Source organism: Staurois parvus, unplaced genomic scaffold (assembly GCF_062004578.1).
Source record: "Staurois parvus isolate SC_StPar_1 unplaced genomic scaffold, SC_StPar_1.0 ptg000401l, whole genome shotgun sequence".
Classification (NCBI taxonomy): Eukaryota; Metazoa; Chordata; class Amphibia; order Anura; family Ranidae; genus Staurois; species Staurois parvus.
The window spans coordinates 1267012-1288104 of NW_028318197.1; the positions used below are offsets into that span (position 1 = coordinate 1267012).

The 21093-nt window shown below is 43.4% G+C and overlaps 1 protein-coding gene across 4 annotated transcripts in view; it reads right to left on the minus strand.

The window, feature by feature from the left end:
- Nucleotides 1-20566, minus strand: part of LOC149455266 (sodium/calcium exchanger 1) — a 439670-nt gene extending 419104 nt beyond the window's left edge. The window contains exon 1 of one of the 4 annotated variants that reach the window (XM_089686501.1): nucleotides 20134-20566. The gene's annotated coding sequence lies outside the window, so the exon portion shown is untranslated. Of the gene's footprint in view, nucleotides 1-18690; nucleotides 19034-20133 lie in introns of those variants that run through there. The other 3 variants (XM_089686497.1, XM_089686499.1, XM_089686498.1) reach the window with 3 other exon arrangements.
- Between the last annotated feature and the right edge of the window lie 527 nt (nucleotides 20567-21093).

Genomic DNA, 21093 nt, shown 5'->3' on the forward strand with positions numbered 1-21093 from the left:
TAATTACCTATATATATATATATATATATATATATAGATATATATATAATTACACAGTGTTTATATAGCGCCAACAGTTTGCTCAGCGCTGTACATTACAATGGGAGACAATACATGAGACAGTACAGTAACAATATATATATATATATATATATATATATAAAGTGCACAATAAATATAAAGTGCTATTCATTCAAACCATGCAATGTGCAATCAATAAAGGTCCACAATCTCCATATGATATCAATCTATAAATAAATATATGATAATTCAAGTACAATTGTTAATATTGCATAAACAATCTAATATTAAAGTACTATTGTGCAATAAGTGGAGATAAAAAGTCCATAATAATCATATGTTTTCAAAGGGTATAAATAAATGAGAAATTCAACAGGAATCTTTCTTCAAACAATAAAATCCAGTGTGGCACAGGATTTTATCGTTTGAAGAAAAATTCATGTTGAATTTCTCGTTTATTTATACCCTTTGAAAACACGATTATTATGGACTTTTTATCTCCACTTATTGCACAATAGTACTTTAATATTAGATTGTGTACGCAATATTAACAATTTTACTTGATTTATCATATATTTATTTATTGATTGATATCATATGCAGATTATGGACCTTTATTGATTGCACACTGCACGGTTTGCACGAATAGCACTTTATATTTATTGTGCACTTTAGATATATATATAGGCAATTACATCATTTGTGAAAGCGCTGCACTTTTCAGATTTGTGAATACGATAACAGGGATTATTATCCATACCCTTCAGTGCTAGCGGCTATCTGGTATAATAATTATCTAAATATCCTATGTGTATGTGCTCGCTTATATTTCTTTAAATGTTCCATAGGAAACCATGGTAAAGGGGCTGTAGAGCGTTTCTGCAAAAAGTATTAAAAAACGCACTGGTGTGAACGGAGCCTAAAGAAAAAATGTACTAAAGGAATATTTTGGTTGCCACTGCCCACCTCTCATTCTGAATACACTTGTCCCTGGTGGTGAAGCTGATCCAATAAATTCATTTTTCAGACCAGTGACTTTACTATTACGCACGCTTGTTCCTCAGTGTCTCAGAAAGTACTGCGATGAAAAACAGGCAAATAATATTTTCAGTAGGAGATCATCAATGGCACCCTCCTCTCAGTAAAGCTGGACATAAATGTTTGAATCCTGGCCGGTTCAGCGGGGACCAGTCAAGATTCGATCCATGTATATGCAGGCTGATTGTACCCAAGTCAATCCATCCATTGACTTTGTTAGGACCAGCATGTCAGATTTTAGCATGCATATACTGCCAGTGGCTATAGCCACTTTCAATAATCACTGTGTTCCCCCGGTAGGGACGGCTCCCCCATCGGAAGAGCAAAATAGCTCCATGGGAGGGGTTCCCCCATCAAAGCTGACTGTGATAATGAGGGGAATTGAGGTGGTTGCAGGGAAAAAAATCACATCATCTACAGCCTGCCTCAAATTTTCCTTTATAGCTTTTGTGAACAAGGTCACAGGTAATCTCTGCTTGACCTTTTGCACACAAAGACGCGCCCGACCCAACACTACTGCATGTAATATGAGACTGTCAGAACTAAAGATAAGGGAAAATGCCCCTATGTTTTATTTCAATAACCCCCATCCTTCCTTCTTTTTCCCTGTGTCAGCAGCTAGTGCAGATCCCATATTTATATTCTGTTCTGTTCTTTTAAAGATCAGAATCTGTTATATTCCAGAGTAGGAATGATTGTGCTAAAGTGAGCATGGCCTAATCAGAAATGAGAGAAAAATGTAGGACTGGTTTAGATAATTATGAACATATTCACATGGATGTCTGTGTAATGTCTACTGTATAAAGCCATCTCAGCATTATTTCTTCATCAGGGCTACATTAAAAAATCATCCTACACTAGGCATACAGAAATGACAGCACTGATGTATACGAGCTTCATGTTCTTGCTGCCAACAAAATTACATATTACAGCAAAAAATGTACCTTAAATTATTACTGGAGGCAGTGTTATGACTGTTTTATATGACGGCTCCCACTGGACTGTATGGTGCAGCAATTAAGAGCCTATGAAGGAAGCAGGGATGATTGAGTTAAGGGCAAAGGGACAGGTTCTCTTAATAGGCCACCTCCTGCACACACACCTAAACACTTACATTCCACGCCCTCTACTTCTGCGCTGCTTACCGGCTGGAGCCCTAAGTCTGATCCTTGTGTAAGTTCCATGTCAGAGCTTTTACAGAGTTAAAAACCTTCTTCCTTTCCCACATAACAGTGTTGGGGTCTGATGATTGGATATTTAGACCCACAACAGTAAAATCAGTCTGTAGATGCAGTAAAGCATGCTTGTTATATTCACTGTGGAACCTAAGGGGTTAACCCCCTACATTGTGTAAAAAGACTGTTTGATCCTGTCTTCTCTGATCTTGCCCTTCTTCCAGTGTCTCCTAAATATCTTGGGAGCTAGCTGCACATGCTCAGTTTGGTGTGTATTGTTAGTTTTTTTTTACCTTGGGAGAGTGCATGTGATCAGCACAGGGCCAATCAGCACTGTCCAGTCAGAAGTCAGGGGTTCCTCACCCTCCTAGAGCAGAATGTAAACTCCTCCTTTAAATTTAACATGTGCTCTGCTGGACACTGATAGTAGTCACAAAACTGCCCTAACTGCTGGTGAGAAAAGGTATTTAGTTTATATTTACTTAAATACTTGCACATCCATGTTGTGTGTACTGTGGGAGACTGGATATAGTGAATGCAGGGTCCTGGGTTTAGTAACACTTTAAGCCTAAGCATTACATCCTGGAAGGAGAGTGAGGTCATGTGCTTCCTCATATCCGAAAGTGCCAGGTACTTCCAAAGTCTCCACCAGACAAAGAGAGTTGCAGAGGAGTGCTGCAATGAGTATCAGTGGGTAGGAAAGGTGTCCTCCTAAAGGAAAAGAAGAGTCAAAGGCCCTACTTCTCCTGTGGGTCACAGGAATGTACTTAGTTCTGCACTCGTGACTTGTATTCAGCCAGTGGGCTACAGCCTGCTGTTGGCTGATGTTACTGAGCTGATCCAGGCTCTGGGAGGATCCCGACTTTAATACTGCTGAGAGCCTGAGCCAGTCACTCCTGCCTCCTCCACAGCCCGGCGCTCCAGTGAATACTGGAGGGGCAGATCAGACAGCCAGTGACTGACAGTGGCCATGTGATTGCTCAGATCTTGGTGTTGCAGCCAGCAGGGGACAACGACACCTACACGGGGTATTAAGCCAAAAGGACTCCAATGATCTTCATGGAAAACCTGAAAGCCTGAATTCACTATCACATGTTCAATATTTATTTTTTTTAATTCCCATACTTCTCTTTTAAGATTCACCCTAAGTTAAGAGTGGCCATAAATAGATGGGGTTTTTTTCAAAGACAAATAAACAGATTACCCCTTCCATGCATGTGAGGTGAAAGGAGGAATCCCCCCCACCCCCCGCTGTAACATTGTGTTCTGACAGTGGGGACTCTGTTATCAGAATACACTGAGCAGTACTGCAGCCATTTAACATATGAAAATTGCTGAACCAGACAAATTTCGATCCATCTATTGTCAGCCTAAAGCTGGCCATAGATGATGTGATTTTCTTTCCTGCAACCACGTGTTGCAAGAAAGAAAATTACCTGATTCCCCCATCAACACAGTCAGTGCTAATGGGGGAATCCTTCCCATGGAACTATTGTGCTCTCCCGGTGGGGACTGCTCTCCCCACTGGGAGAACACAGTGACTATTGCCTGATTCCCTCATCAACACAGTCAGTGCTGATGGGGGAATCCTTCCCATGGAACTATTGTGCTCTCCCGGTGGGGACTGCTCTCCCCACCAGGAAAACATAGTGACTATTGCCTGATTCCCCCATCAACACAGTGAGTGCTGATGGGGAATCCTTCCCATGGAACTATTATGATCTCCCGATGGGGACTGCTCTTTCCACCAGGAGAACACAGTGACTATTGCCTGATTCCCTCATCAACACAGTGAGTGCTAATGGGGGAATCCTTCCCATGGAACTATTGTGCTCTCCTGGAGGGGACTGCTCTCCTCACTGGGAGAACACAGTGACTATTGCCTGATGCCCCCATCAACACAGTTAGTGCTGATGGGGGAATTCTTCCCATGGAACTATTGTGCTCTCCGTGGGGACAGCTCTCCCCACCAGGAGAACACAGTGACTATTGCTAGCTGCTATAGCCACTGGCAATGATCGCATGAAAGATCAGACAGGCTGAGTGTACCCAAGTCATACAACAATTGAATTGGGTACAATCAGCCCACCCACAGATGGTTTGAATCTCATCCAAGACCATTTACACCACTTAGGTTCACCATGGGGCATTAGCCACATTAGCCACATGTTAATGTGAGGTGTCTTAAGGCAGTCAATTCCTTCCCAATGCACCACAATGGACCCAAAATCATACATGTGCAATTTTCTCCAGCGCAGCACATTGCAAAACATTTAGTTCACTGTTGCAAGTTGCAGTGGGTTGAATACAGGTGATTTGGGGTGCAATTTAAAATAAATTGCGCATTGCAGTAACGTGCATTATGGTAGTGACATAGCGTGAAGAAGTTCAAGTAAGGGGAGATCTAAATGCTAGGGTAGCCTAAACATCAGCAAGTTGGATTCTGTTTTGGATTCTGGTGCCAAGTTGTTGGCACTGTAAACCAATGCACCGTATAAAATGTACTTCACATGGAACCAAGGTAATATGCATTAGCAAATGAGAAATCACACCACTTAAAGATATTTACTGAAGCTAACCAGCCCATTTAAAACGTGAGTTCTATAACTGCAAAGCAGATAAGGATACTGCTGCATCGTGCACTTAGTTGATAAATAATTAGTAGAGTATTTTGTACATGGTGTGCAAATCTCTGAATTGTTATTCCCATGGGGATGCTGAGATATTACAATATCCGACAACTAACTTATCTGCTGCTTTCAGATTCCTGGCATATGCTCCCATGAGTGAGAGAAGTGATCACTTTTCAGCAAATGTATTAAGTGGCTAATGAATGGCCTATTACTGAGGACACTCGGTGCTGTCTGCATGTGAGATGGACATTTGAAAGACATTGATGTTGTTTCTGCTACATCTGGACACTCTGTTCAATTTACCATAATCACACTTAATTCCCGATTCAATACTTCCATATCATGCTTGTACTCCAATACACAGATTAACTGGAGTCACCCTATTTGCCACAATGGAAAAGTTACCAAACCACAAGCAGATCTAAGCATTAAACATGCCCTCTTTAACCACTTACCTGCCACCCTATAGCAGAAACACTGCTACAGGGCAGCAGGGCTGCGCAAAGTCACGTATATACTGTATACGTGATTTGCATTCCCAGGTGTGTGGCTACGGATGTCAATCACCGGATCCCAGCCGGAGATTCTCCGCTGGCACCCAGCAATCACTGAGAAAACAGTGAAAGGGGAGAGGTTCTGTGTGTACACAACAGGTCTCTCTCCTGCCAGCAAGGACATGCTGCTGTGTATTTCTCTGCAGTTTATTTTGTTTATAGCGCACAAAATAAAAACCGCAGAGGTGATCAAATACCACCAAAAGAAAGCTCTATTTGTGGGAAAAAAGGACATAAATTTAATTTGGGTGCAGCATTGTATGACTGAACAATTGTCAGTTAAAGTAACGCAAAAAAGTGGCCTGGTCAGGAAGGGGGGGGGTGTAAATCCTCTGGAGGGCAAGTGGTTAACAGATCTCTGTATAACTTTGATGCAAAGTAGTTCGGCCGCATCATGTGAACACCTCTGTCTGCTGGCTTTGCTGCTTAAAGTGGTTGTAAAGGCTCACGGTTTTTTACCTTCATGCATTTTATTGGCTGAGACAGCCATTGGCTCCCACTGCTGTCAATCACAGCCAATGAGCAAATGAGTAGAGAGGGAGTGGTGTGTGTGTGTGTGAATGGACATGCAGAGTAGCAACTTGGGAGCGAGCCTGCTTGGGTGTCCCCATAGCAAATCTGCTTGCTCTGGGAGCACTCAGCAGGGGAGAGGGACCAGGGGCGCCAGCGGAGGACCCGAGAAGAGGAGGATCAGGACTGCTCTGTGCAAAACCACTGCACAGCAGGTAAGTATGACATGTTTGTTAATTAAATTTAAAAAAAAACATTGCTTTTAATATCACTTTAAGAGGGAGTAGTTAGGGGCAGTAAAAGCACAGTTCAGATCCCTGACTGTAACAGTAAACAAAGCTATAGAGCAGAGTAAACAAAGTCCTAAAGCAGGGGTGCTCAACCTGTGTCCAATGAAGCTCTCTGACATGGCTTACAACCTCATGTTCTGGAATGGTGGGTCGGCAAGCCCAGATCATGGTTTGCCAACCCGCTGTCCCAGAGTGCATAGGGCTGGCGCCAGCAGTTTTGGATTCAAGCGGCCGAGGATGGACCAGGAGCCACATAAGCTGATGCTTCCTCTGTAGAGCTGACTCCTGTCCCAGGCATACCAAGTGCACATCACCCTGGACTTTTCTAACAGCTGGGAGAGCGATGCCAGCAGAAGCTGGAAGAGAAAAAGGTCAGTTTATTACAGATCACATAGTTTTGCAATGGGCATATTAGCAAATTTAAAAAAGGGTTATTAGGCTGCTTCCACACTGATCCTGTGACTTTCCTGTGGGTTAGCTGCACTTTGCCATAGACTTTCTGAAAGGACACCAAAACTTCTGAAAACAGACAGGACCAATCGTGTTTTCAGGGCCTAAGAGCTTCACCTTGGGCTTGTTACCATTTACAGCAGCCCTTGCGGCCTCCCTGAAAAGAGATCTGTGGTTGATCACTATTCAGAGGGCAGTTGACAGGCAGCTGTGAGGTAGTATGTCATCTCACCACCTGTTTTACCTCTGAATGCACCTTGAGCAGTACACGTGCTTGCACGCTGTTTGTTGCATGGCGTTATTCAGTTGGATTTGCCATAGACTTTCTGAACGCACCAAAACTTCTGAATTCAGGGGTCTTTGGTGAGCTTTCAGAAAGTGCACCACACCTGCAATATATAATAGAAGTCTATGGCAAAGCACAGCTAACCCGCAGGAAAGGCTCAGGCGCACTGCGCTGTACCCGCGGTGTGGGTAAACCTCAGCGTATCAGTGTATAAGCAGCCTTAGAGGGGGCTCAGAGTTTGTTTACAATTAGAGGGTGGTAAAACCCCATAGTTGAGACCAGGGGCGGACTAACAACTCATGGGGCCCCCAGGCAATAGGGGATCATGGGGCCCCTGTGTCCTTGCCCACACTCAAAACAGCCTATAAAAAAGGTGCAAGGGGCATTTCATGGGGCCCCCTACTGACCCTGGGCCCTGTGCTCAAATGGTCAGTCCGCCCCTGGCTGAGACATCATAGGGGATCATGGGGCCCCTGTGTCCTTGCCCACACTCAAAATAGCCTATACAAAAGGTGCCAGGGGCATTTCATGGGGCCCCCTACTGACCCTGGGCCCTGTGCTCAAATGGTCAGTCCGCCCCTGGCTGAGACATCATTTCCTCCTATTATTTAGGTTTTCTTGTGGTGATTTGTGTCATTTGTGAGTGATAATAAGTACTCATTATGTGTAAAGTACATTATATACGATCTTAGTCACCCTCCTCCATTCTGAGCAGTTTTCCTCAGCGTCCCATTTAGTACATCTGCCTCTAACATACATTGTTAAAACAGAGCGTTCTAGTGATAATGACTTAATAACAAATAAGTGCAGATTTGTTTCAGTCATGTAAGAACTTCCATCACCAGTCTTAGAGGGTTCTTCTCAAATATTGTTTGGAGCGTATCCACCTATAACATACATTGTTACAACAAAGAATTCTAGTGACTCAGTGAGGATGTAATGATTACACACAGAAATCTGCTTTAGTCACATATGAGCTTCCATTATCCCTCTTAAGGGCTCGTTCACACTTGCCCACACAGGAAAGTGATCCGTTTTTCTGTTCCAGCTGGTGTTTGTCAGCGAGGGACCGTTCCTTCCTTTTTTACAACATGAGGCACTGTTTACCTTTTTTTGTCTCAGCTTTATTGAAATGTCACAAAGGGGTTTATTTACTAAAGCTGGAGAGTGCAAAATCAGACTCACTTCTACCTAGAAACCAATCAGATTCCAGGTTTTATTGCCAAAGCCTAATTGAACAAGCTGGAGTTCAAAGCTGATTGGTTTCTATGCAGAAGTGAGCCTGATTTTGAACTCTCCAACTTTAGTAAATAATCCCTAAAGTTACTGAGTTTAAAAAAAAAAGCTTGCAGTTTTATTTTTTTTTTTAGCCTGGGTTCACACTTAAGCGGTCCTGAATTTGCAGTGTTTTCTGTGTGTATTCCGCAGCGCGTCAGAATCACACCCTGTTCATGCCAACCGCTGCCCGTGTGTATGTTAAGTTAACAACACCCCAAAATCGGTCCAAAAATGCAGTGCGATGTGCAGAATCGGATCGCACAGGTGTGAATACCCATGCGATCTAGTGCGGACCCAAAAAAGGGTTCTGCAGCTTTTTGGTGTGGATGCAGTGCGATTTGAGCCATACATAATGTATGGCTCAAATCGCACCACACACAATTCGCATGTGATTTGCGGTTCCTGTGCGAATCACTTGCGATGTACCGCAGCGCATTAGTGTGAACCTAGCCTTAAATGATACTTACCTAGATGGATGCAGCAGTGATGCGATGCTGCATCTGTCCCCCGCTGGTTCTAGGCTCTCAGCAGATCGCTGAGAGGCTGAGCCAGCTGCCAGTCCAGGGATCTGGGTGGATCCCGACTTTAAAGTCGGGATCTTTCCCCAGCCTGGACTGGCTGAATGACATCAGCTGACAGTGGACTTAGCAAGCTGAAAATGGGTCCCAGGAGTGCAGAATGAACTGCACTCCTGTGATCTACTGGAGAAGTACAGCCAAACAAACGAGCTTTGGCTGTACTCCTCCTTTAAGTGCAAAGAATTGCAAGGACAGACAGAGAGCTGCAAAGAGGCATGTTGCAGATTTCTGCACAGAGATCCTCCACACCTTTTGCCTTCCTTGCAGACACCAACGGCACTCTCCACACAGGTGGAATCTAGCCCTATAGGCTTTTCCTTGGTATTTCTTTTAATGTATTCACCTATAACACATATTGTTGCAATAAGGCACCTTTCACACTGGGCGGACTCCACTCTGGCTCAGCGTGGGATCTGTCCGCTGATCCCTCACTAAGCAGAGTGAAGGGGGCAGATGACAGGTCTGTGTCCGCTCCTCTTATGCAGAGTGGACAAGGACACAGCCTGTTCTGCTCTATGATGGGTCAGATGTAAACAGACCGGCTCTCCGTTTACACCAGACTGCGGATCCAGAAAACAGAGCAAACTTTATACTCCTGCGCTTGGGGATGGACTCGGCTAGGGCTATGGTTACATCTCGGATGTCCTGGATCCAATCCACACTACATATAAATCCACAATTGGAACCCTGGACTTCCAACAGGCTAACACGTTTTGAGGGCTTAGAGCCCTGAGGAAGAGGCTAAGCCCTCGAAACGTGTTAGCCTGTTGGAAATTCAGGGTTCCAATTGTGGATTTATATGCAATGTGGATTGGATACCACTGTTCAGTGTGATATGCTTTTGACCTTTATGTCAATTGTTAGTACGATACCTACTTTTTAATCCTTTCAATAAATATTTTTTTACAATAATGCACTAGGCTGGTGCGCTCTCTGTTTGTTTTCTTTGTATCGGGAACGGATCCAGATCCTGTTTGTAGAGGATTGGATTGAAGGTAGGTGGGTGTAAAAAGGCACAAATCAGTTTACATTCGCTGCTCCATGGAAGACAATGAAGGGTCCAATCGGGTCTGCATGAAAAACGGACAGGACCAATTGTGCTTTCAGGGCCTAAGAGTTTTACCCTGGGCTTGTTCACATTTACAGCAGCCCTTGCAGCCTCTCTGCAAAGAGATCTGTGGTTGATCACTATTCAGAGGGCAGTTGACAAGCAGCTGGGAGGCAGTATGTCATCTCCTCACCACCTGTTTTACCTCTGAATGCACCTTGAGCATTACACGTGCTTGCACGCTGCTTGATGCATGACCTTATTCAGTTGCATTGAGCGGCAGTATTTCCTGCTGTTCGCTACATGCAGGGCCGGTGCTTCCATTGGGAAAACTAGGTGGCCGTCTAGAGCACACTGCAACCTAGGGACGCCTGGGCACAGCACAGGCCAGCACTCTCACTGTGTGGGATGCCACTGCATCATGAATGATCCTTGAGCTGAGAGGAGTGGCGGCAGAGGGGAGGAAGAAAATACAGAGAAAGATGCTGGGTGTCTGTGGCCAGTGTAGCAGCCGAGCTGGTCCTTCCAGTGTTACTCTCAGACTCAGTCCCTTACTGGAAGTCGGATGGCAGTTGCTGATCACTGTGGAGTTCCAGTCCTTCTCTTCCCATTCATCAGCGGAGGCAAAACTGCGCCTGCGGAGGAAGCTAATGTCTGACTCTGATGTCATCTGTCTGTGTGACCCGGCTGGCCGGACACCCATTACCTGTGCAATGTGTCAGTGAGTGATGACATCATCACAATCCTGCAGCCTGCTCTTCTAATGCCTACTGGGCCTGCTAATCTATGTCAGTGTTGGAGGTGGTGTGTTGGTGGTAGTGTGTTGTTCGGATCTGTCACTGTGTGGGATCATTCAGTCCAGCTGCCTGCTGTTTTATTGCGCCCATTACCTGGGGAATTCCATCCTGGGATCTGTCAGAGTGTGAATCCATCATCCTCCACTCACTGCAACTGTCACCCTGCTACTGCCAGCTACAGATACAGTCCATTCATGACACTGATTTTGTCTTTAATATTGGTGCTGGTGGTATCTTATGTCACTTATTTTTGCAAATTAAAAGAAATTTAGCAGTTTCTTGTTTTCTTGATTTAATATTTTCTACTGTTTTAAAAAAATATATTTATTTATTTTTGGAGGGCAAGTAGCTGGTCTTGCCTAGGGCGCAAAATAGTCTAGCACCGGACCTGGCTACTTGTGGTACAATTTTGGTCGCAGTATGTGTATAACCCTGTCTAGTTATCCTGGCAGCTTGGGGGGTGGTTTGGGGGCAGAAACAATGCAGCTTAATTACCTTTTTTACTACTCCCTTATTGGCTTGTGTGAGCAAGCCCTTAGTGCAAATATCATATGACACATGGTAACCTGCTTCAGTTATCTGAACTCCTTCTAGGCCTTTAATTAAACTTGTGTTTGGGGGCTGAGCTGCATTTTTACTGCTCCCCCTCAAGCTACAAAGGCAGCAGAGGAGAAAGTACATGCGATGTTTTGAATTTTGGTGCTGCCAAAAATTACCCCCCCCCCCTCGTGCAATACATGCGGTTGTGGTGTGCTAGTGTGGGGTTTATGGTAAAACAGGTGGTGATCATGCAATACAACGCCTCCTCACTACCTGTCAAATGCTCTCAGCAACTCTGTAAATGAACCCCCTAAAATGTTATTTATGCTTTATGGTTGATTTCTGTTTTACATCCCAAACTATAGTTCCACTGAGTTACTGATCAGCTGCCAGTTCTTGCGCTATGGAAGTCCAATAGGCACTGTTTGTGTAGTTTGCCTGTACTTGGAATTCATTTTTGCTCTTTATCCTTTTACACAATGCATTTTATTAAGAAATGATCATGGTTATATTTAAGAACATTTATTTAATAAACATTTCATTTAATTTTTTATTTTTTTTTACACCATTATTGGCTACAACTGAACATTTGTTTCTGATTTAATGATTTATTTCAGTGATCTCCAAACTGTGGCCTGGCCCTTTGCTTGCTTTTACCCAGCCCTTGGGGCATTATCCCCCCTCACTGCCAGCAACAGTGGGACATAGTGTAGTTCTTGCCACTGACACACCTACAATGGGGAACTATTCCTTCCACTGACACTAATGATGGGGCACTATTCCTCCCACTGACACCAATGATGGGGCATTATTCCCACCACTGACACCAATGATGGAGCACTATTCCTGCCACTGACACCAACAATGGGGCACTATTCCCTCCACTCACACCAATGATAAGGTGCTATTCCTTCCACTGACACCAACAATGGGGTACTATTTTTCCCACTGACTCCAAAGATGGGGTGCTATTCCTTCCACTGACACCTACAATGGGGTACTATATCTCCCACTGACACCAATGATGGGGCACTATTCCCTCCACTCACACCAATGATGAGGTGCTATTGCTTCCACTGACACAAACAATGGGGTACTATTTTTCCCACTGACTCCAAAGATGGGGTGCTATTCCTTCCACTGACACCTACAATGGGGTACTATATCTCCCACTGACACCAATGATGGGGCACTATTCCCTCCACTCACACCAATGATGAGGTGCTATTCCTTCCACTGACACAAACAATGGGGTACTATTTTTCCCACTGACTCCAAAGATGGGGTGCTATTCCTTCCACTGACACCAACAATGGGGTACTATATCTCCCACTGACACCAACAATGGGGCACTACTCCCTCCACTCACACCAACAATGAGGTGCTATTCCTTCCACTGACACCAACAATGGGGTACTACTTTTCCCACTGACTCCAAAGATGGGGTGCTATTCCTTCCACTGACACCAACAATGGGGTAATATTTCTCCCACTGAGACCAACGATGGGATATTATTCCTCCCACTGATATCAATGATGGGGCACTACTTCTCCCCCAATACCAAAGAGGGGTCACAGTTTACTTCTTCCACTGACACCAGGACATTTTCTACTCTTGCTGGCCACAGTCCCCCCCCCCCCCCCCAAAGTTTGAAGAACGGTAAATTGGCCCTTTGTCTAGAAAGTTTAGAGACTCCTGATTTATTTCATGATGTATATACACATTTAAATCAAGTTTCATGATCCTTGTTTAGATATTCATATATTGGAGAGAGTTCTATATAGTTCAGGTTTAAATGACCCAATATAGATATCTGTAAGTGTTTATGTCTGTGTTATAGCCTTGAAGAAGGAGGAGGTCTCTAAGCCCCTGAAACCCATTGGCTATTTTGTGTTTTTGTTTGTGAACCAATACCATTACTAGGATTTCTGGACTGGTTGTTTTGCCCTCTATTAGGACTTTGTATACAGTCAGGGGTGGACTGACCATTCATGCATTCAGGTTTGCCCGAGGGCCCGGGGTCAGTAGGGGGCCCCATGAGATGCCCCTAGTACCTTTCATAGGCTTTTTTAGATGTGATTTGAGTGTGGGTGAGGACAAAGGGGCCCCATGATCCCCTATTGCCTGGGGGCCCCATGAGTTGTCAGTCCGCCCCTGTATACAGTACATGATTCTTCAAAGTTGGACCCCCTGTTTGAGGTACCCCTCATTTGTATCTGCCTCACCAGCCTTGTTATATTCTGACCAATCTTTTGATTTCAATCCAGCATCTCTACTTCTTTTCATCTTTACTTGTTCCAGAAATAAAAAAACTGACAGGGGTTCTATCCCTTTCTATCAATGACAGATACTTTTTCTGTTACTGATTTTAAAAAAGGGGGGTCAGAAAAGTCAGAGTGATGTAAGTCCTCCAGTTTTATACACGTGATCCAAGTTGGTGACTTAGAAAGTCCTGAAGCTATTGAACCAGCATGACAGCCAGGTAAATGGCATCCTCCACGTTTCCAACACTAAGAGTTAAAGAGTTGCAAACTTGCTCATAAAAATTAAATTGTATCATCTTATAAAGGAAAATGTTGCTCAAAGAACATCATGCACTGCTATAACACATTGCAAGCCTAATATGAATTTGGTAACTCTAAGAAAAATAAGATCAACTGTATGCCAACAGCTCCGTTTTTACTTTTTTATTAGGTGTTCAACTAAATACAGCTTTACTAAGATGGCCTATGACATACTTTTAATTTATAACTACCATCTGCATGACTGCTTTTTCTTGGTTTGGAAGCAGCCAATAAATCTCTGACATATAATATAAAAATGTTTCTGTTTTAGATGCAGGTCTTTACAGATATTCAACTGAATAAAAATATCTATTTTCATTTTCAGGTGGTCTATTCCACTCATAGTGTTCGCATCTAGTCTGTAGGGTCGGGATAATAACTACGCACTACGGGGGCCCCACAGCATGTTAATGATAGGGCTCCACTGTGGCCTTTCTCTGTGGTCAACTGTGACAATACATGTCACTGATCTCAACATGCATTGTATAATATGGCTATATTAGGAGCTACAGCAGCAATAATAAAAGCTGTCACTATACTTTACATCATATCATCAGGACATGTTTGTTAATGTTCCTGTACACAAATACTGTAAATCCCTAACACAATCTTCAGTAAACACTGGCTTTTTTTTTATAGAACTACAAACCTTAGCTGTCTTATCAGATTTCAGCTAAGGAGACACCCTGGGATTTTAAATGCATAATGGTGGCCATACATGCTTCAATAAATGATCATTTTTTTTCTGTTTGATCCCTTCCAATAGGAATACTCAATCGATAGTCAACAACACGTTCAATCGATATGCCACATGTGGTGAAGTGGAATTGAATCGTTAGTTAGAAGTTGCAATCGTAAGTTATTGATCAAATTCCTGTTTTCACAATGCAACCTCATAATCTGATTGATCCATACATGATCACATGTATAACCAAATCAGCTCAGAATATAATATAAACCTAAAGTGAGGAAAGTTAAGTATATGTTATTTTCTGATCAAATTGTTTTGACCGAATTGCACATTGATAAAATAGTAAAATTGGAGTGTGTTTGGCATCATTAGGCATACAGGGTTCATTTCAGAATGGTTTGGGTTGTAGTCACAATTCTGGGGGGAAAAAATCTATACTGCTAAAACAGCTAAACAGATGGTCCTTTCTGCCCAAGCGGGTCTTGGAATCACATTGATCCTGAATACTCCCCTTGAATTCAGCTTTTCTAGACTGGAGACTTTACAGCTCAATTAGCCTTAGCATCCTTCCTAATGGGGCCCATCTCCCACCCCAGGCCTCATAGAAGTTGCATGGGCTGCTATGGGTATAGTTACACCACTGTGTAGTTTTTCCAAAACCTGTGCTTCTATTAAGTCGTACACTGTTTTAGGGAGTGTTTTTATCATATTTAAAGAGCATGTGTAACACACTGAGCCCTGCGCTTCCAAATAGGTTGCAACACATATATGAAGCTCTCCATTCAGTTGTGAAGCTGCACTCAACCCATGTTGGACTTTTCACAAAAACATAAAGAATATACCTAAAAAATGCCTTTTACTCATTACCATACATTCTGCCTAAGCTAGGAAATGCAGTAAAATACATTAATGCATCCACTGAAAACAAGTCCTGAAAGCTGAACTTCGCAAATAAAAAAGCCCCAGGTATCAACAGACCCCCATATGTACAGGAACTCTGTCCTAACTAGATCATAGTGAAATCTTGACACTTCATTGGACATGTAATATGGAAAGATACTGGATGTATAACATGTTCTAGTCACTCACCAGGATTTAGTTGTTAGTAATTCTCTAGAAGCCAAGCCATGGGTCTGATTTACTAAAGTGGGCATGGAAGCATTGGGACACCTAGACAGCTGTCCAGATGATGCCCAAATCTATTTGATACCCCTCTGGTAATAAAGTGGACAGCTTAATTTCAAATGCATCTCAAGATTAAAAAGGAAGACAGTGAGATGTCATCAGATTCCCCATAAAAACTTTATATCATGCCGAAAAGCAAACGTTAAAGGATTGGCCCACCTTAATACTATATTTCTGTTTTTAGTGAAGTTGAACAGCTAAATCAAATAATAATTCCTTACATCTCGGAGCGACTCTGATGGTGAAGTCTCTGTACTTGAGTTCCCAGATTTGAAAACCTGCCACGACAGGAACAAGAGGGTCCCACTCTACCTGTAGGAGTTTTCATTTATTTTATATGCTGGAGAATGCAACCGGGGGAGTGGGAACACCCAAAGGTGGGAACACCCTAAATCACATGATGGGAGGGAACAGAGAAAGGAGGAACTTATTGGCTGGGCTGCCAAGAAACCATGGTTAAATAAGCCTACTCCTCCTATAAATGAAAGGTAGCTTTGGATGGACAGATTTTTTAATGCTGTCATATTGTAAAGTATGGAGTTTAAGTGATACCTATCAATATGAATTAATGGCTAACATGGTGCAATGTTCTACTACTGGTATTCTGAAAGTATGAATTCAGATGAAGCAAGGAATACCTGCCTTCACATCAAAGTTCAATGCTTTGAAGAAGCTCTAGTTTTCCTTGTGCACAATCGGATGTTTAAAGGTCATGCCAGTTCTCTTATTTCACATTTTAGGGAAAAAGGCCCAGTGGGGGAGATTTACTAAAACTGGTGCACTCAAAATCTGGTGCAACTATGCATGGTAGCTAATCAGCTTCTAACTTCAGCTTGTTCAATTAAGCTTTGACAATAAAACCTGGAAGCTGATTGGTTTCTATGCAGAGCTGCACCAGATTTTGCATCATGCAGTTTAAGTGAATAACCCCCTATATGTCCATGCTTAGCTTTCCTATCACATTATAATAACTGACAGTCCAACTCATGAACAACTAGAACAGATAATATTCTCTCCACACCAAAGGAGATGAGCTGTCTTCCTGATTTAGACCTACTCAGCAAAATGATGCTGGAGGTGAGGAATGGCCATGTATGCATATTGTTGCACAGGTGTCTGGCAGAGAGAACACCAAGCACCATATAATATTCTAGATATCAAAATGTATGGATTTCTGAAGATCTTACTTCTTTTCGATGCAAATATGGTATCAAAAGGAGCTATTTTAAAATTGAATATAGAAACAGTTCCAGTTTTCATTATTTGAGAAGACAACAAAATGTTGCAACATACGCTAATCTGACAATGACAGGTTCCTGTTTCAACAAAACCACCGTTCAGAAACAGAGCAAGATAGATTGTATGGGATCCAGCCTTTACACAGATTTCACTTCTTCTTTTAGCAGAAACAATATTGTGAGAGCAGACCTCCCTGCCTAGCATATGCCAAACCCTCTTTCAATTTCTTCTTCCAAAGCAGAGGAGACAAGGTCATTTCCTATATCACTATCCCCCAGCAAATACAACGCCGATTCACGCTAACATTCGGGGACACCCAATAGCCTTTTTGGGTTAGATCAGCTGTGACTGTTCCAAATGACAAAAAAATTTTGTCTTGTAGGATACGGATAGATAGATAGATAGATAGATAGAGAGAGAGAGAGAGAGAGAGAGAGAGAGAGAGAGAGAAAGAGAGATACTATACAAACATATAAATGAGTATATGCTTTATGCAAATTTTCAATTGATGTCTGGTTGATTATTCAGCTGTATTGTGCACATGCAGCCAATTTCAAAGGCTATTTCACCTTACTATGCATCATTTGTATGGCTTCCACTAAACATACATATTTTATATATGATTATCTATAATATACAGAAAAAAAAGGCTCATGTGTGTTACCATAAAAAATGTACAGCAATGCAGTTTAGCTGAATAGCTTAGGTCCACCACATCCTCATCATGATCGCATGTCTATCATGATACTTGTAGGATGCATACCTTTACAGAAAATTCACCCAAAGGCAAACACAAGCATCTTTTGGCAGTCTAGGCATAACCCAGCTGAGCATGATGGGAGATGTAGTTCAGAAGCAGCCCAGCAAAGAGGCCATTCCTGCACATGTCACTCCGATCATGTTAATGGTTTATCTAAGGAGACAGGTAAATTTTTGCCATAAAAAGGATCATCGCCTATCCTGAATTTAAAATAAAACAGCCTGCCCAAGTAATAAATGACATAAATGTCTAAAGACAGTGATGATAGTTTGCGTATTACAATAACGCAGGTCATTATCCCTATTAAGGACATCTGCAGTGTAGAAGGGCTAGGTCCTGTGTGCTCCACGTGTGCTGAGCCATGTCACTTGTGGAAAGATTCCCTCGTTCTATAGAAGCTGGGAACTGAATTACACTGTAGATCACTATATATTACCTTGACAATCAGATGTAAAACTAGGAACTAAGAGACATGCAGTCATGCTTTTAATACAAAGGGTCATTTCATGCAATCCCCAACCGCTATCTACCCCTGGGCTATTTGACATCAATTCCACCTTATAGAAGGGATAATATATATTCCGGCTATGCATTATTTAATTTTTTTTTCCCGGAGTGACATGTTAGAATAGAGTACTGGAGATGGGAACCCTGGCCGTAAGCAACAACTGTGCCAGCATAGTGAGAAATCTGTTGTTTGACATATGCAGAAATGAATGAAATCCACGCTTGTTAGTGAAATTGGTCCAAAGTGTTGGGATGATGACACAATGTCATGATGACGGCAGCAGCGTGTCTGCAGCCAGGCAGTCAATCGATACATATATATATATATATATATATATATGTATATATTCTACACATGTATACATGAAAATGGATTCCTCCCCAGCTCCAACAGAAGCCTGCAGCTCCTCGACATGCACTGCAGATGTCAGTGGCAGCCAACAGGTTAAGGAGCAGTCCTAATGAGGTGATATAAAGGGTAATAAAGACGACAAAAGATACTACAAGACCTTCCAAGGCTGGGGATCCGCAGTGGGCTTATTTACCTCAATTCCTAGCTTAAGTCAAAGGCATTGATCAGCTCCACCGCAGCAGCAGGACTCCTAGTACAGGCTGAGGAGGTCTAAGTGGAAGGACCTCAGTAAGCTTTAACCTGAGGCTCCGGTGTCCTTAATACATCCAGCCCGCAGTCTCGCTCCCTGGGCTAATCCTCCTGGATGCTGAGCCTGTCTCATGCAGTAAGGCATGTGAGAATACCTGTCAGGCAGGATGCATATGAATTACCAAGTCATCCGTGAGAAAAGGGACAAATCAGGGACACCTCTCTTCCAGAATAAGCCACCTACAGCAAAAGCAGACATGCACGTTATCCGCACATTCTCCAGGGACCACACACTCCTCACCTCCTCCTATTGAGGCACCACAGGAATAATAACTCACTACAAATCTATCCCACTCACAACCTATTGGAGGAGGGACTGCTAACCCTTCCAGTGCCGGGGGTGGGGACAGGCAACGCACTGCGGGCAACCGGCAACAGGGGCGGACATTGTACCATTTGGACAGACTGTACAGATGCACCGGGGCCCCTCTGGGACTTAAGCTGGCCATACATTATACCATTTTCTTTTTCTTTCTCCGTTAGATTTACCTTCACCTATGTAGTGCAAGGGACTGTCTGACTGCATACAAATTAAAAGTGTTTAGAGTTGACCTCCTATTATATGGTTTTGAATTGTATATGCCAGCCTTAGAGGAGTCTTCTTTTTTTTTTCTTTTACTGGATGTGGGTCACATGGGTGCTGGGATCCTCTCCCAAAGTCACATTGATCTAGACCTTGCCCAATTCATTTTAAACTGAAAATGAAAAGAAGCAGTTCTAGTTTTCATTATATGGGAAGACAATCATTTTTTTTAAAATAAAAATTGGGGGGCCCCTTGGCCAATGATTAGCCGCCTATGGGTTAATAAGAGTCCAGGAGTCCAAATGTAGTGATAAATAAGAGGAAATATCTACAGAATGAACTTTTCAGAGGAGAGGATCCAGCACACAGCCCAAGCTGATGAGGACATGACTTCTCCATTGCAGATTGCAGCATTGGCCAGCACACACGTACGAGCATAGCACAGTGATGATGATGTCTGGGCTCCCTGATGACAGGGAGAGGGGGGATCCCCATGCCGCATGCCATGCTGCGCTACTGCATAGGCAGGCGCTCCTCTTGATCTGGAAGGTCAAAGGAGCCCCGGGCAGGTAGAGGCAGGAAGGTGGACGAGGAAGGGCACTCTCCATGCATGAAATCGCTGATCCTTTTATAATGCAGTAATCGTATTAACCGCTTAAATCTGCAGACTCGCCATAATCGCCCCATGCGGGAGCTTCTATGAATGGGGCAAGGAAAGGAAATAGATACAATGTCTACACTACACAAAAACATAACACAGATACACACCACACAAAACAAACACACAGCACGGGGATGGCATACCTTGTGCGGTCCAGGGTGTGTGGATGATCTGATGATGGGGCGATCCTCCTGTCACATTCACCTTTATATAGGTCCGGAACAGGAAGAAGACGCCTTGACCATGACAGCGAATAGACAGCGAATCCTCGCACAGAAGAATGCCATGCATCCACTACAGACAGCAGCAGCAGCAGAAGAGAGAGGAAGCACGCTACTACCATCCACACTGACACACTGATCACATGGAGGGCAGATCTCTTCTCCAGGATCAGGATCTACTTCTCCCTGCCCTGCTCATCCTCCACATCCACAGAGTGCTCAGATGTGTGTGTGATCCCTCATAGTTCTATAGGATTTCCTCCTCTTCTCTCCCTCTCTCCTCTCCCCCCTCCAGCTGTCTGCTCTGCTTGGGAATATTTTCCGATTTCCTCTGGATTGGGAGTGAGGGAGCTCAGGCTTTGCAGTCTATCATGGCTGAGAGCCAGCCTTCTTATCACCATCCAGACCCTCCCATCCCATTGATCACACTCACCATTACTCCAACTTCCCATTCCCCTCCTGCAAGAAGCAAAACTTCTCAACTTTACCAGTGTTATTTCATCACTTCTTCCTGGGATTATTAGGGCTCCTTTAAAGAGGATGCAGTCAAACGCGGTTTTTTTTAAACGCAGAAAAAGGATGCGCGATTAAAAACATACAAATGCGTGTGAATGCAACTTGGTTAAAAAAAAACACACCGCAAATGCATTACAAGCACATGTAAACGCATATGCGGACCTGAACACTGAACGCAGGGTGCAGTGTAGATGAGCCCTTAAAGCCCAACATTGGGTAGAAAAAAAAATTATCCCTTGCGGTGGGGATGTGCCAGCACTGAAAGAATTAAAGTGGGCGTAAACCCTCCCGTGGTGTCACTAGGGTTTGTGTCACCTGGTGCCGTAAAACATGGTGTCATGCCCCTTTAAATGATGCTGCACGCCG